This window comes from Zea mays, chromosome 3 (genome assembly GCF_902167145.1).
Source record: "Zea mays cultivar B73 chromosome 3, Zm-B73-REFERENCE-NAM-5.0, whole genome shotgun sequence".
NCBI lineage: Eukaryota > Viridiplantae > Streptophyta > Magnoliopsida > Poales > Poaceae > Zea > Zea mays.
The window spans coordinates 44,215,614-44,230,646 of record NC_050098.1 but is presented as its reverse complement, the minus strand read 5'-3'; positions in this window follow the sequence as shown (position 1 = coordinate 44,230,646).

The following is a 15,033-nucleotide window of genomic DNA, read 5'->3' as shown; positions in this document are numbered from 1 at the left end:
AAATTGACCATTTTTTGCAAGGCTCGCGAACCGGCTCGCGAGCTGGAACGAGCCGGCTCGGCTCGGCTCGCTGCAAAAACGAGCTCGAAGAAGAGGCTCGGCTCGGCTCGTTCGAGGCTCTCGAGCCGCTCCGAGCTCGAGCCGGCTCGTGAGCCTCGAGCTAATTTTCCAGCCCTATGCTATACCCTCACATATTTTGCATATGTTAGTTTTAGTTAATCTATTATTTAAATTATTAAAATAGATAGAGGAGAGGAGAGAGAATAGAGAGAGAGGATGAAGGAACATGCTCTATATTTAAAGGACATTGTTTGGGGAGGGTAGGCCATGAAATCTCCTCTAGACTTAGAGAAGAGGAACCTTTATAGACTCTGGTTGGAGACAGTCTAATACACTGTTTGCTCACTCGCTAGACCACATGCCATGGCAGTGTGACCTCTGCTAGAGACAGATTAGGTTAGGGATGGCAATTTTATCCGCGGGTTCGGATATCCGTCGGATATCCGACCCGTCGGGTACGGGTTCGGGCACAAAATTTGACCCGTGGGTCTTACCCGTACCCGACCCGATTTTATTACGGGTCGGGTACGGATTTGATTTCTTACCCGCGGGTACCCGACGGATATCCGAAAATATTGATTTTAGATTTTCAACCTACCAGTACGCTAGCTAGCCGTCCACCCTCAACAACTCATCCTACTGCCATCCATCCCTATTTGCTGATGCTTCTGACCTAGTTCTAGTACTAGTGCAAATACGTTTGATAAAGTGCCAATATGTAGTACTAGTGCTATCTAGTACAAGTACTTGAGCTAAGAGAGTGTTAATACACCAGATGACTATGCTAGCTACTCTCCGATTTTGACGAGTTGGAAGTTTATTAACAAAAAAACATTAGCAACACATGTCCAGGGCTACATCTACACGACTGCACTGTGCAACAATATTATGTGCCTCCGGTGATCACGACGATGTGCGACACTCAGAACTGCACTAGACTTCTTTTAGGGAGAATGCACCAAGCTGCTATACCCGACGGATACCCGATATCCGCCCGATACCCGATGGGTACGGGCACGGGTACAAAATTTTACCCGTCGGTATAGTCATGGGCGGATATGGATAATCCCCGCGGGTATGGTCGCGGGCGGGTATTTACTCTACCCGATTCGAACCCGACCCATTGCCATCCCTAGATTAGGTGTCGGCGTCACCATGTACAAAATCCATTACAAGTGGTAGCATCTACAACCGTCCTTTTTTTTTAAAAAAAAAGGTAGTGTACAATCCGACATCCAGGGCAGACCAGCATCACACCATTATCGCGATAGGTCATCAGACAGTGTGTTCTGTCTTCCCTGTTCCTTGTTCTCTTCTTTTAACTCCAATCGACTAGATTGAATTAAAAAAGTTGGGATGGAAACATCATGGTGTAGGCATACATATTATCGTACTGGATGTCTAGACTTGCTAGCTTTGCAGCATGGGCGGTGGGCCGCATCAGTGCGTCACATGGGCCTCGCGGGTGTTTGTGTCCTGTGATGGCGTGAGCATGATCTCATTGTTGGAGATATGCTCAAGAGGTAATCATAAACACACATATGTGTCTAGCTCATTCCCTTTCCCTCATAAGTTTAGTATTCTTCTTTCAAATACATATGTATACATTACGCATATGTACCATGCTTGTTGGTCTCGCAGGGATGCTCATTGATGACAAGTGAAGGAGACGGAGAATTAGAGGTGGGCAACTTTGATGTATGGCAGTGCATGTAGAGATGTGGCATATCGTCGCTGGCCACAGAGATGGTGGGAGGCAAAACGTGCATTGCCACTTTGCAATTGCGATGACTTTTAGCCAAGTTGACGAGCCCACACACGCTGATGCCCGATGTGCCAGTGTTGATGCTCGCTAGCGTGTAGAGGTGGATGTACTCACTAGGGGTCAGCGTTATCTCGACCGCTACATTAATGTCCCAATTAAGTTTGAACCGGTATTGACGCAAGCATCAGTGTTGTTTTAACTAATGGGGCTCTAGAAGAGTATTAGTATCGGTTGGTGGCTCTAACTGACCTAATATCTCTTATATTTTAGTACGCGTTGGACCCACCAACCAATACTAATGTCCTTTTAAATACTGTTTGATCCACCAACTTATTCTAATCTCTTGAGCATAGATGAATACTAGTTGGTGACTTCAGCTGATACTAAAAAGTCTATTTTAGTATTAGTTGATGACACCAACCGGTACTAAAACTGAAAGAGCCTTTAGTATTGGTTGGTGCAAAAATGGTATTATAGAGTACTCATTAGTATCAGATAGTGACAAAAGGCGATCATTAGTACCGATTTTTGCCACCAACTAGTAAAAAAGGCACTTCCAGAGTTAAAGTAAAAGGAAAACATCTTATTCCTATTCTCTAATAGCTCTATAAAGTGATTAGGAGGGCACACGTGAAGCCCTAGGTCTTGTGTTCGAATCCTAACATTGCACATGCACATATTTCTCGCGAAAATCACGTGACTTGTGACTTACGACGTGTGTCTAACCATAGGCTTATGATTTATCGTTTTAATGTTTTTGAATGCTTTAGTACTTGTTGCAGCCACCAACCGATACTAAAGGATTTTTTAGTACAGGTCATACAACCAGGGCTAAAGAACGAGGTATTTGGTCTCCATTGTATATTACCAGTTAGGAATTTGGTACTATAGCCGTTTTTCAAATGATACTAAAGACCATTCATGTGGTAGTGATTGCACTTTTTATAAAAATATAAGCTCCAAGGTTCGATTGTCTTTACAACTCCATTATGTATCTGAATGAACTTATGAACATAATCTGTCAAAACCAAAGCCAAGTGCATCCAAACAAGAAAATATGGTTTGAATCACATTGTAACCAAGATTAGTTGGTTAGATTCCATGTGGTGGAACTTGGTCATCTTGGTTCAAGCCGTTGACTTGGTTGACTTGATACGTGTGTTCACATTTTTTGGATTTATATTAGGATTTAATAGTATCATTATTTTAGTGGTAGGTGACATTCCCATCGATAACAAGATGTTCGTGGCGATTTAATCAATCTTGAGATTTATCGATCCAACTCAATTCTTCAAAGGTGCTCATAGGGGTAGGTGAAAGTTTCCTAGAGGAGGGTGAACAATCAAAACCTAAAATTTATCACTAATTACAAAAACTAGAACCCCAATTATTCGTTAGAACGAGAATTAAAATGATCGAAGTGAGGGAGAGTTGTTCTTCTTGCTAGAGTTGCTCAAATGATCGCATAATTACTTTGGGAGAAACTCAAATGATATAGGACCAAGCTCAAGCAAGAGAACTAGAAGATAGGGCGAGAGAAAGAACCAAACCACAAATGGACACAAAGAACGTCGATGATTTGTTTCCTGATGTTCGGTTCCGAAGAACCTACTTCCCTTTGAGGAGTCCACTGAGGACAGGTCTCTTTCAACCCTTTCCTCTCTCAAACGGTCAGTTAGACTAGTTGAGTGCTTCTTCTCAATCTCAAAGAGAATATGTCTCCCTTAAGGATCGCCACACAATTTGGCGTCTCTTGCTAGCTTTCCAAAGTGTGAGAATGGGGATGGGAGTGAGATTGAAACACAATAAAGAGCACAAGAACTTGAAACAACTCAAATGAGGTCTGTCACACAATGTAATACTCAATTTTGTATACAAAGAATATAGATAGGTCTCCTCATGTCATGAGCCATATTTGCATCATAAGAAGAGCATACATAAAATTTAGAACAATGATAAAAAAATATGCATCATGTTGGAGTTATATGTTTGTGCATTAAATAAAAACAATAAGATAATAATTATTAGAAGTTGAATTAAACCCTAAATGGGAATTAGGGTTTTGAAAATGAGAAGAAGAAAAATGATATAAAAATATAAATAATATAATTATATTTCTAAAAATGGTACTTTTAACTTCACAAAAGTAATAAAGATTAATGTAGCACAAGTTTGACTTCAAAATTCAAATTCAAATTAAACCTAGAAAGGAAGAAAATAAAATGGGAAGAAAAGATAAAAGGAAAAAGAATAAAAGAGCTACATGGGCTGACTGCCTCGTTTCTGGCCCATCTCGCTTTACACCGCGCAGCCCAACCCACACATACGCTCGCGCCTGGTTACCGATGGCCTGGCCCCACCTAGCAGCCTCCCTGTCTGTTCTCCTTGTTGCGCGTATTGCCTTGGTGGTCACCGGCCAGTGGGCCCTCGCGGTCAGATTCTTCCCCAACTCACCGCAGGTCCCGCTCGGTCTCACAGAAGCAGCAGTCACCCCTCCAGCCGCTCCCCGCGACGCGCGATTCCTGGGAGCTTGGCGCCGCGCCTTGTTTCACTCGCGCGTGGGGGCCACTGGCCAGCGCCTCCCCGCGCACACTCGTACTCTCGTCGCCAACTGACGAATGGACCCACTTCGTCAGTCGCCTCCCTCCTCGGGTCGGATTCACTGCTGAGAACAAAACGCGCGGAATCCGACGCCGGAATCACAGGGCTCGGAAGAATCTCGGGGTTGTTGCGACCACTCGGACCCTCCCCGCTGTGTATAAGTACCGACGCGCATCCTCGCCCTCTCTCCATGTCGAACCAGCGCCATCAGTGAGCTCGCGATTGGGAGAGAGAGATACCCCACCAATGGATATGCGAGCACGTCGACTTTCGGGCCAAGGAAGAGGGCTTGGGAGAATCGCCTGCGCGTATGGGTGCTCGTCGTAGCGTCGTTGACGGGGAAGACCCTTGGCGTCACCGCGATTTCTTACCGGAATTTGGGAAGCCGCCGCGCGTCGTGGGCAGTGTCCCTTCTCGTGCGATTACCGGTACGCTTCCTCCCATCGTGTTCACGAGTGTATGAATTCCGTTTTGCGCACTTTTAGGGGTCGAATGGGTCATCGTGCACGCTGGCGGCGCTTCTCCGGCGAGAAATCGCCGTAGGCAGGGCGGCGCCGCCGTGCCCAGTGTAGGGGGGGACTGGAAAACACAGTCGCCGTTGATTCAGCCGCGGATGGCTCGGATCAGGCCATGCGTACCCTTTCGGCTTGGATCGGCCTGGACCGTGGATCCCTGGATCAACGATTAGGATCGTAGCGTGGTCTTATAAAATCCGGTCCGTGTGTCGCCCATCCGAGGGCTCGGATGCAACACTGACATGGTCGGATCTCGAGCGTCGATCTCGGATCGGAGGAACATGATTGCGTACCGATTTAAACCCCTGGCGATTTAATCTGGAGCGTCCGGTGTTGATCGGATGGCCCCAGATCCATGATACCGCTTTGTGGTGCCTTTTTGTAATTGAGCCCTTATGTTTACAGTGTTTCAACCCGCCGTCCAGTGAAACAGCGTCCTGAGTCTTGGGAAACTTTACACCGATAACCCCGCACTTCTCTGTTTTCTTGTGCCCAGTCCAGAGACTTATAAAATCCAGTAAAAATAATTAGAAATGATTTTAAATGTGAAAAAATGCTAGAAGTTGTTTAATTCATATAAAATCCATATGAAGTCCAAATCAATCCATTCCAATTTTTATAATTTTATAATATTATGGTTTATCACCTAGTGTCTCTGTTTTGGCATGAAAATAATATTAAAATTGCTTTCTTAATTAATCTTATACCAAGTACATAAAACCTTCAGAAATTCATAACTCCTCCATTTTAATTCCGATTTGACTCGTTTCAGTTGCATTAGTTCCATATAAATATGTACTATGCAATAACAACATTTATTATATCATATCTTGTTCTTTTATATTTAGATATTTAATTAACTCATGTTGGTTGGTCTCGTTAAGCCACTTATCATTATAATCTACTAAAATATGATCTATGGCCAATTTATAACTTAGATTAAGGTTGAGATAATGAAAGGGAAATGTGCCCTTGGGCCATTTCTAAGTATTTTGGTGATTTAGTGTCCAACACAAGTGCCTAAGTGTAAAATGGTGGACAAAGTACAAATCAAGGATAAAGGTATGTTTCTCAGACTTAGTACATTGTTTTAAAGACTAATGTGTTGTGTCTAAGTGCTGGAAACAGGAAAAATCCAATTGAAAATGTCTTGGCTCAAGCAGCCAAGAATCTGCTCAGTCTGGGAGCACCGGACTGTCCGGTGGTGCACCGGACAGTGTCCGGTGCGCCAGGCTGGTTCGAGCGAAGTGGTCGCTCTCGGGAATTCACCGGTGACGTACGGCTATAATTCACCGGACTGTCCGGTGTGCACCGGACTGTCCGGTGAGCCAACGGTTGGTCGGGCCAACGGTCGGCCGCGCGATCTGCGCGGGACACGTGGCCGAGCCAACGGCTAGAAGAGGGCACCGGACTGTCCGGTGTGCACCGGACATGTCCGGTGCGCCAACGGCTCTCTGGCTGCCAACGGTCGGCTGCGTCGTTTAAGGAAAGAAATCGGGCACCGGACAGTGTCCAGTGTGCACCGGACTGTCCGGTGCGCCAGGCGACAGAAGGCAAGAACTGCCTTCCTGGAATGTTCTCAACGGCTTCTAGCTACCTTGGGGCTATAAAAGGGACCCCTAGGCGCATGGAGGAGAACACCAAGCAACCTTAGAGCATTCTTGATCATCCACACTCAGTCTTTGCGCATTCGTTTGTCATTCTCAGTGATTCGAGCTCCGTTCTAGTAAGAACTTTGAGATAGTCTTTTGAGCTCGATTCTTGGCCGTGTGTGTGCACATTTTGCTGTGGATTTGTGTGTGTTGCTTCCCTCCCTTACTCCGTGTTTCTTTGTGAACTTCAAGTGTAAGGGCGAGAGACTCCAAGTTGTGGAGATTCCTCGCAAAAGGGATTGAGAAAAAGCAAGCAAAACACCGTGGTATTCAAGTGGGTCTTTGGACCGCTTGAGAGGGGTTGATTGCAACCCTCGTCCGTTGGGACGCCACAACGTGGAGTAGGCAAGCGTTGGTCTTGGCCGAACCACGGGATAACCACCGTGCCATCTCTGTGATTGATTTATTGTGGTTATTGTGTTTTGACTCCTCTCTAGCCACTTGGCAATTATTGTGCTAACGATTAACCAAGTTTTGTGGCTTAAGTTTTCAAGTTTCACAGGATCACCTATTCACCCCCCCTCTAGGTGCTCTCAATTGGTATTAGAGCCGTTCTCTTCAAGAAAGGGACTAACCGCCCGAAGAGATGGATCCTAAGGGCAAGGGGATGGTGATCAACGATAAGGAGAAGGAGTCCTTCGTCAACGAGCCCAAAGATGACAAGCCTACCGACTCAGGCTCGGGCCACAAGCGAAAAGATGGGAAGAAGAAGAAGACAAGACGCATCAAGGAGATCGTCTACTACGACGACAGCGACGAGTCCTCTTCTTCCCAAAAGGACAACGACGACTACGACAGACGAAAGACGGTTAACTCAAACTTTTCTTTCGATTATTCGTGCATTCCGCATAGCTCAAATGCTCATTTGCTCCCCATTCCACTTGGCAAGCCCCCTCACTTTGATGGAGAGGACTACGGATTTTGGAGCCACAAAATGCGTACTCACCTGTTTTCTCTCCATCCAAGCATTTGGGAGATTGTGGAAAGTGGAATGAAATTTGATAGCTCGGATAGCTCTTTGTTTATTAATGAACAGATTCATAAAAATGCACAAGCTACTACTGTGTTGCTAGCCTCTTTGTGCAGAGACGAGTATCACAAGGTGAGCGGCTTGGACAATGCCAAGCAGATCTGGGACACCCTCAAGATCTCTCATGAGGGGAACGACGTCACCTTGCTCACCAAGATGGAGTTGGTAGAGGGAGAGCTTGGAAGATTCGCAATGATAAGGGGCGAGGAGCCAACCCAAACATACAACCGGCTCAAGACCCTTATCAACAAGATAAGGAGCTACGGAAGCACGCGATGGACGGACCACGACGTCGTCCGCCTAATGCTAAGGTCCTTTACCATTCTTGATCCTCATTTGGTGAATAATATTCGTGAGAATCCCAGGTACACCAAAATGTCGCCCGAAGAAGTCCTTGGAAAATTTGTAAGCGGGCGAATGATGATCAAGGAGGCGAGGTACGTGGACGACGCGTTGAATGGTCCAATCCATGAGCCTCAACCCATTGCTCTCAAGGCAACAAGGAGCAAGGAGGCGCTACCTAGCAAGGTGGCGCAAATTGAGGCAGCCGGACTTAATGATGAAGAGATGGCCCTCATCATCAAAAGATTCAAGACGGCGCTAAAGGATCGCAAGGGACAGCCAAGCAAGACCAAGACCAAGGGAAAGCGCTCATGCTTCAAATGCGGTAAGCTTGGTCATTTTATTGCTAACTGTCCCAACAATGATAGTGATCAGGAACAAGGGAACAAGAGGGAGAAGAAGAAGAACTATAAGAAGGCAAAAGGCGAGGCGCATCTAGGCAAGGAGTGGGATTCGGATTGCTCCTCTTCCGACTCCGACAATGAGGGACTCGCCGCCACCGCCTTCAACAAATCGGCCCTCTTCCCCAACGAGCGTCACACATGCCTTATGGCAAGGGAGAAGAAGGTATGTACTCGAAACTCTACTTATGCTTCTTCAAGTGAGGACGAATCTAGTGATGAGGATGAAATAGATTATTCATGTTTGTTTAAGGGCCTAGATAGAACCAAGGTAGACAAAATTAATGAATTGATTGATGCCTTGAATGATAAGAATATGCTTTTAGAAAAGCAAGAGGATTTGTTGTATGAAGAACATGATAAACTTGTAGAAGCACAAAAATCTCATGCTCTAGAAGTTAAAAGAAATGAAATGCTTTCTTGTGAATTATCTTCTTGCCATGAGACAATTTCTAACTTAAGGAGCATTAATGATAATTTGAATGCTAAGTTAGAAATAGCTAGTAAGTCAACATCTTGTGTAGAAATTGTTGCAACTTGTAATAGGTGTAAAGATTTTGACATTGACGCTTGTAGGGAACACCTAGTTTCAATTTCCAAACTTAATGATGAATTGGCTATTCTTAATGCTCAACTTAAGACTAGCAAGAGTAATTTTGATAAGCTAAAATTTGCAAGGGATGCCTACACGATTGGTAGACACCCCTCAATTAAGGATGGACTTGGCTTCAAGAGGGAAGCCAAGAACTTGACAAGCCATAAGGCTCCCATATCCGCCAAGGAGAAAGGGAAGGCCCCTATGGCTAGTAGTGTGCAAAAGAACCATGCCTTTATGTATCATGATAGGAGACACTCTAGAAATGCGTATAGGAGTTGTAATGCATATGATGTCTTTGACTCTCATGCCATGTTTGCTTCTAGTTCTTCTTATGTGCATGATAGAAATGTTGATAGGAGAAATGTTGTTCCTAGGAAAGTTAATGAACCTTCTACAATATATCATGCTTTAAATGCTTCCTTTGCTATTTGTAGAAAGGATAGGAAGATAGTTGCTAGAAAATTAGGGGCAAGATGCAAGGGAGACAAAACTTGCATTTGGGTCCCTAAGGATATTTGTGCTAACCTTGTAGGACCCAACATGAGTTGGGTACCTAAGACCCAAGCCTAAATTTGCCTTGCAGGTTTATGCATCCGGGGGTTCAAGCTGGATTATTGACAGCGGATGCACAAACCATATGACGGGGGAGAAGAAGATGTTCACCTCCTACGTCAAGAATAAGGATTCCCAAGATTCAATAATATTCGGTGATGGGAATCAAGGCAAGGTAAAAGGGTTAGGTAAAATTGCAATATCTAATCAGCACTCTATCTCTAATGTGTTTTTAGTTGAGTCTCTTGGATATAATTTGTTATCTGTTAGTCAATTATGCAATATGGGATATAATTGTCTATTTACAAATGTAGATGTGTCTGTCTTTAGAAGAAGTGATGGTTCACTAGCTTTTAAGGGTGTATTAGACGACAAACTTTATTTAGTTGATTTTGCAAAAGAGGAGGCCGGTCTAGATGCATGCTTAATTGCTAAGACTAGCATGGGCTGGCTGTGGCATCGCCGCTTAGCACATGTGGGGATGAAGAACCTTCACAAACTTCTAAAGGGAGAACACGTGATAGGTTTGACTAACGTGCAATTCGAAAAAGATAGACCTTGTGCAGCTTGTCAAGCAGGTAAACAAGTGGGAGGAGCGCATCACAGCAAGAATGTGATGACCACTTCAAGACCCCTGGAGCTACTACATATGGACCTCTTCGGACCCGTCGCCTATCTAAGCATAGGAGGAAGTAAGTATGGTCTAGTTATTGTTGATGACTTTTCCCGCTTCACTTCGGTATACTTTTTGCAGGATAAATCTGAAACCCAAGGGACCCTCAAGCGCTTCCTCAGGAGAGCTCAAAATGAGTTTGAGCTCAAGGTGAAGAAGATAAGGAGCGACAACGGGTCCGAGTTCAAGAACCTTCAAGTGGAGGAGTTCCTTGAGGAGGAAGGGATCAAGCACGAGTTCTCCGCTCCCTACACACCACAGCAAAATGGTGTGGTTGAGAGGAAGAACAGGATGCTAATCGATATGGCGAGGACGATGCTTGGAGAATTCAAGACCCCCGAGCGTTTCTGGTCGGAAGCCGTGAACACGGCTTGCCACGCCATCAACAGGGTCTACCTTCATCGCCTCCTCAAGAAGACTTCGTATGAGCTACTAACCGGTAACAAACCCAATGTATCTTACTTTCGTGTATTTGGGAGCAAGTGCTACATTCTAGTAAAGAAGGGTAGAAATTCTAAGTTTGCTCCCAAAGCTGTAGAAGGGTTTTTGTTAGGTTATGACTCAAATACAAAGGCGTATAGAGTCTTCAACAAATCATCGGGTTTGGTTGAAGTCTCTAGCGACGTTGTATTTGATGAGACTAATGGCTCTCCAAGAGAGCAAGTTGTTGATCTTGATGATGTAGATGAAGAAGACGTTCCAACGGCCGCTATGCGCACCATGGCGATTGGTGATGTGCGACCACAGGAACAATTAGAGCAAGATCAACCTTCTTCCTCAACAATGGTGCATCCCCCAACTCAAAACGATGAACAGGTTCATCAAGAGGAGTGTGATCAAGGGGGAGCACAAGTTGATCATGTGATGGAGGAAGAAGCACAACCGGCACCTCCAACCCAAGTTCGAGCAATGATTCAAAGGGATCATCCCATCGACCAAATTCTGGGTGACATTAGCAAGGGAGTGACTACTCGATCTCGATTAGTTAATTTTTGTGAGCATTACTCCTTTGTCTCTTCTATTGAGCCTTTCAGGGTAGAGGAGGCCTTGCTAGATCCGGACTGGGTATTGGCCATGCAGGAGGAGCTCAACAATTTCAAGAGAAATGAAGTTTGGACGCTGGTGCCTCGTCCCAAGCAAAATGTTGTGGGAACCAAGTGGGTGTTCCGCAACAAACAAGATGAGCATGGGGTGGTGACAAGGAACAAGGCTAGACTTGTGGCAAAAGGTTATGCCCAAGTCGCAGGATTGGACTTTGAGGAGACTTTTGCTCCTGTGGCTAGGCTAGAATCAATTCGTATCTTGCTAGCATATGCCGCTCACCATTCCTTAAGGTTGTTCCAAATGGATGTGAAGAGCGCTTTCCTCAACGGGCCGATCAAGGAGGAGGTGTATGTGGAGCAACCCCCTGGCTTCGAGGATGAACGGTACCCCGACCACGTGTGTAAGCTCTCTAAGGCGCTCTATGAACTTAAGCAAGCCCCAAGAGCATGGTATGAATGCCTTAGAGACTTTCTAATTGTTAATGCTTTCAAGGTTGGGAAAGCCGATCCAACTCTTTTTACTAAGACATGTGATGGTGATCTTTTTGTATGCCAAATTTATGTTGATGACATAATATTTGGTTCTACTAATCAAAAGTCTTGTGAAGAGTTTAGCAGGGTAATGACGCAGAAATTCGAGATGTCGATGATGGGCGAGTTGAACTACTTCCTTGGGTTCCAAGTGAAGCAACTCAAGGATGGCACTTTTATCTCCCAAACAAAGTACACGCAAGACTTGCTAAAGCGGTTTGGGATGAAGGACGCCAAGCCCGCAAAGATGCCAATGGGAACTGACGGACACACTGACCTCAACAAAGGAGGTAAGTCTGTTGATCAAAAAGCATACCGGTCCATGATAGGTTCTTTGCTTTATTTATGTGCTAGTAGACCGGATATTATGCTTAGCGTATGCATGTGTGCTAGATTTCAATCCGATCCTAAGGAGTGTCACTTAGTGGCTGTGAAGCGAATTCTTCGATATTTAGTCGCTACGCCTTGCTTCGGGATCTGGTATCCAAAGGGGTCTAACTTTGACTTGATTGGGTACTCAGATTCCGACTATGCTGGATGTAAGGTCGATAGGAAGAGTACATCGGGGACGTGCCAATTCTTAGGAAGGTCCCTGGTGTCATGGAATTCTAAGAAACAAACTTCCGTTGCCCTATCCACCGCTGAGGCCGAGTATGTTGCCGCAGGACAGTGTTGCGCGCAACTACTTTGGATGAGGCAAACCCTCAGGGACTTTGGCTACAATCTGAGCAAAGTCCCACTCCTATGTGATAATGAGAGTGCTATCCGAATAGCGGAAAATCCTGTTGAGCACAGCCGCACAAAGCACATTGACATCCGACATCACTTTTTGAGAGACCACCAGCAAAAGGGAGATATCGAAGTGTTTCATGTTAGTACCGAGAACCAGCTAGCCGATATCTTTACCAAGCCTCTAGATGAGAAGACCTTTTGCAGGCTGCGTAGTGAGCTAAATGTCTTAGATTCGCGGAACTTGGATTGAATTGTAGCATACATATGTTTATGCCTTTGATCATGTTCATTCTGCTTTTTGTTGCTTATTATGGTGCTCAAGTTGTACAAACACTCCCTGGACCTCACAAGTCCTTTTTGCAAGTGATGCACATATTTAGGGGGAGCTGTGCTACAACTTGACCCTCTGAGACTAACCATGTACTTGAGTCTGGTTGTTTTAGTCTCAAAAGAGGATTGAAAGGGAAAAGGTGGACTTGGACCATGCAAGACTTCCACTGCACTCCGATGAAAAGAGTAACTTTTCCAAGTTCATCTTTATACTCTTATTGCCCTTGTGTTCTTCTTTGAAGATTTTGGTGAGGCAATGGGGTTAAAGGGCCAAGATTGATTCCGTTTTGGTGCTTGATGCCAAAGGGGGAGAAAATAAAGGCCAAAGCGATAAATGGATCAGCTACCACTTGAGAATAGTAGAATAGAGTTTTTAACTTTTTTATTGTCTCTTATGTCAAAAGTTGGCCTCTTGTGGGGAGAAGTGTTGATTATGGGAATAAGGGGGAGTTTTTGAAATCCTTGATCAAATTTCTTATGGAAAACCTCTCTTTATGTCTCTACAAGTGGATTTGACTTAGAGATAGGAATTTGAGTTTGATTTGCAAAAACAAACCAAGTGGTGGCATAGAGTGAACCATATATGTCAAATTTGATTCAAAACAACTTTGAGTTCTTAGTTAAATTGATTTTATACTTGTTCTACTTGCTTTATATTGTGTTGGCATAAATCACCAAAAAGGGGGAGATTGAAAGGGAAATGTGCCCTTGGGCCATTTCTAAGTATTTTGGTGATTTAGTGTCCAACACAAGTGCCTAAGTGTAAAATGGTGGACAAAGTACAAATCAAGGATAAAGGTATGTTTCTCAGACTTAGTACATTGTTTTAAAGACTAATGTGTTGTGTCTAAGTGCTGGAAACAGGAAAAATCCAATTGAAAATGTCTTGGCTCAAGCAGCCAAGAATCTGCTCAGTCTGGGAGCACCGGACTGTCCGGTGGTGCACCGGACAATGTCCGGTGGTGCACCGGAAAGTGTCCGGTGCGCCAGGCTGGTTCGAGCGAAGTGGCCGCTCTCGGGAATTCACCGGTGACGTACGACTATAATTCACCGGACTGTCCGGTGTGCACCGGACTGTCCGGTGAGCCAACGGTCGGTCGGGCCAAAGGTCGGCCGCGCGATCTGCGCGGGACACGTGGCCGAGCCAACGGCTAGAAGAGGGCACCGGACTGTCCGGTGTGCACCGGACATGTCCGGTGCGCCAACGGCTCTCTGGCTGCCAACGGTCGGCTGCGTCGTTTAAGGAAAGAAATCGGGCACGGGACAGTGTCCGGTGTGCACCGGACTGTCCGGTGCGCCAGGCGACAGAAGGCAAGAACTGCCTTCCTGGAATGTTCTCAACGGCTTCTAGCTACCTTGGGGCTATAAAAGGGACCCCTAGGCGCATGGAGGAGAACACCAAGCAACCTTAGAGCATTCTTGATCATCCACACTCAGTCTTTGCGCATTCGTTTGTCATTCTCAGTGATTCGAGCTCCGTTCTAGTAAGAACTTTGAGATAGTCTTTTGAGCTCGATTCTTGGCCGTGTGTGTGCACATTTTGCTGTGGATTTGTGTGTGTTGCTTCCCTCCCTTACTCCGTGTTTCTTTGTGAACTTCAAGTGTAAGGGCGAGAGACTCCAAGTTGTGGAGATTCCTCGCAAAAGGGATTGAGAAAAAGCAAGCAAAACACCGTGGTATTCAAGTGGGTCTTTGGACCGCTTGAGAGGGGTTGATTGCAACCCTCGTCCGTTGGGACGCCACAACGTGGAGTAGGCAAGCGTTGGTCTTGGCCGAACCACGGGATAACCACTGTGCCATCTCTGTGATTGATTTATTGTGGTTATTGTGTTTTGACTCCTCTCTAGCCACTTGGCAATTATTGTGCTAACGATTAACCAAGTTTTGTGGCTTAAGTTTTCAAGTTTCACAGGATCACCTATTCACCCCCCCTCTAGGTGCTCTCAGATAATTATTTAGAGAATAGCCTTTCGTATGATTTATATTAATATAGTTTAATATTTTAATCACACAGATCTTTTATAAAATCATAACTCCTTAATCGTAACTCCGATCTTAGTAGCTCTCGATCCCGCGATCTCGTAGCGACGTGTAGATCATCATTATTCAGTTTGTTCTTATGTTTGGTGTAATGTTAATTTTGCCTATACATTGTTTGTTTGTAATGCTACGACTAGCGTGAGGACACGTGTCATCTGAAGAGCAAGT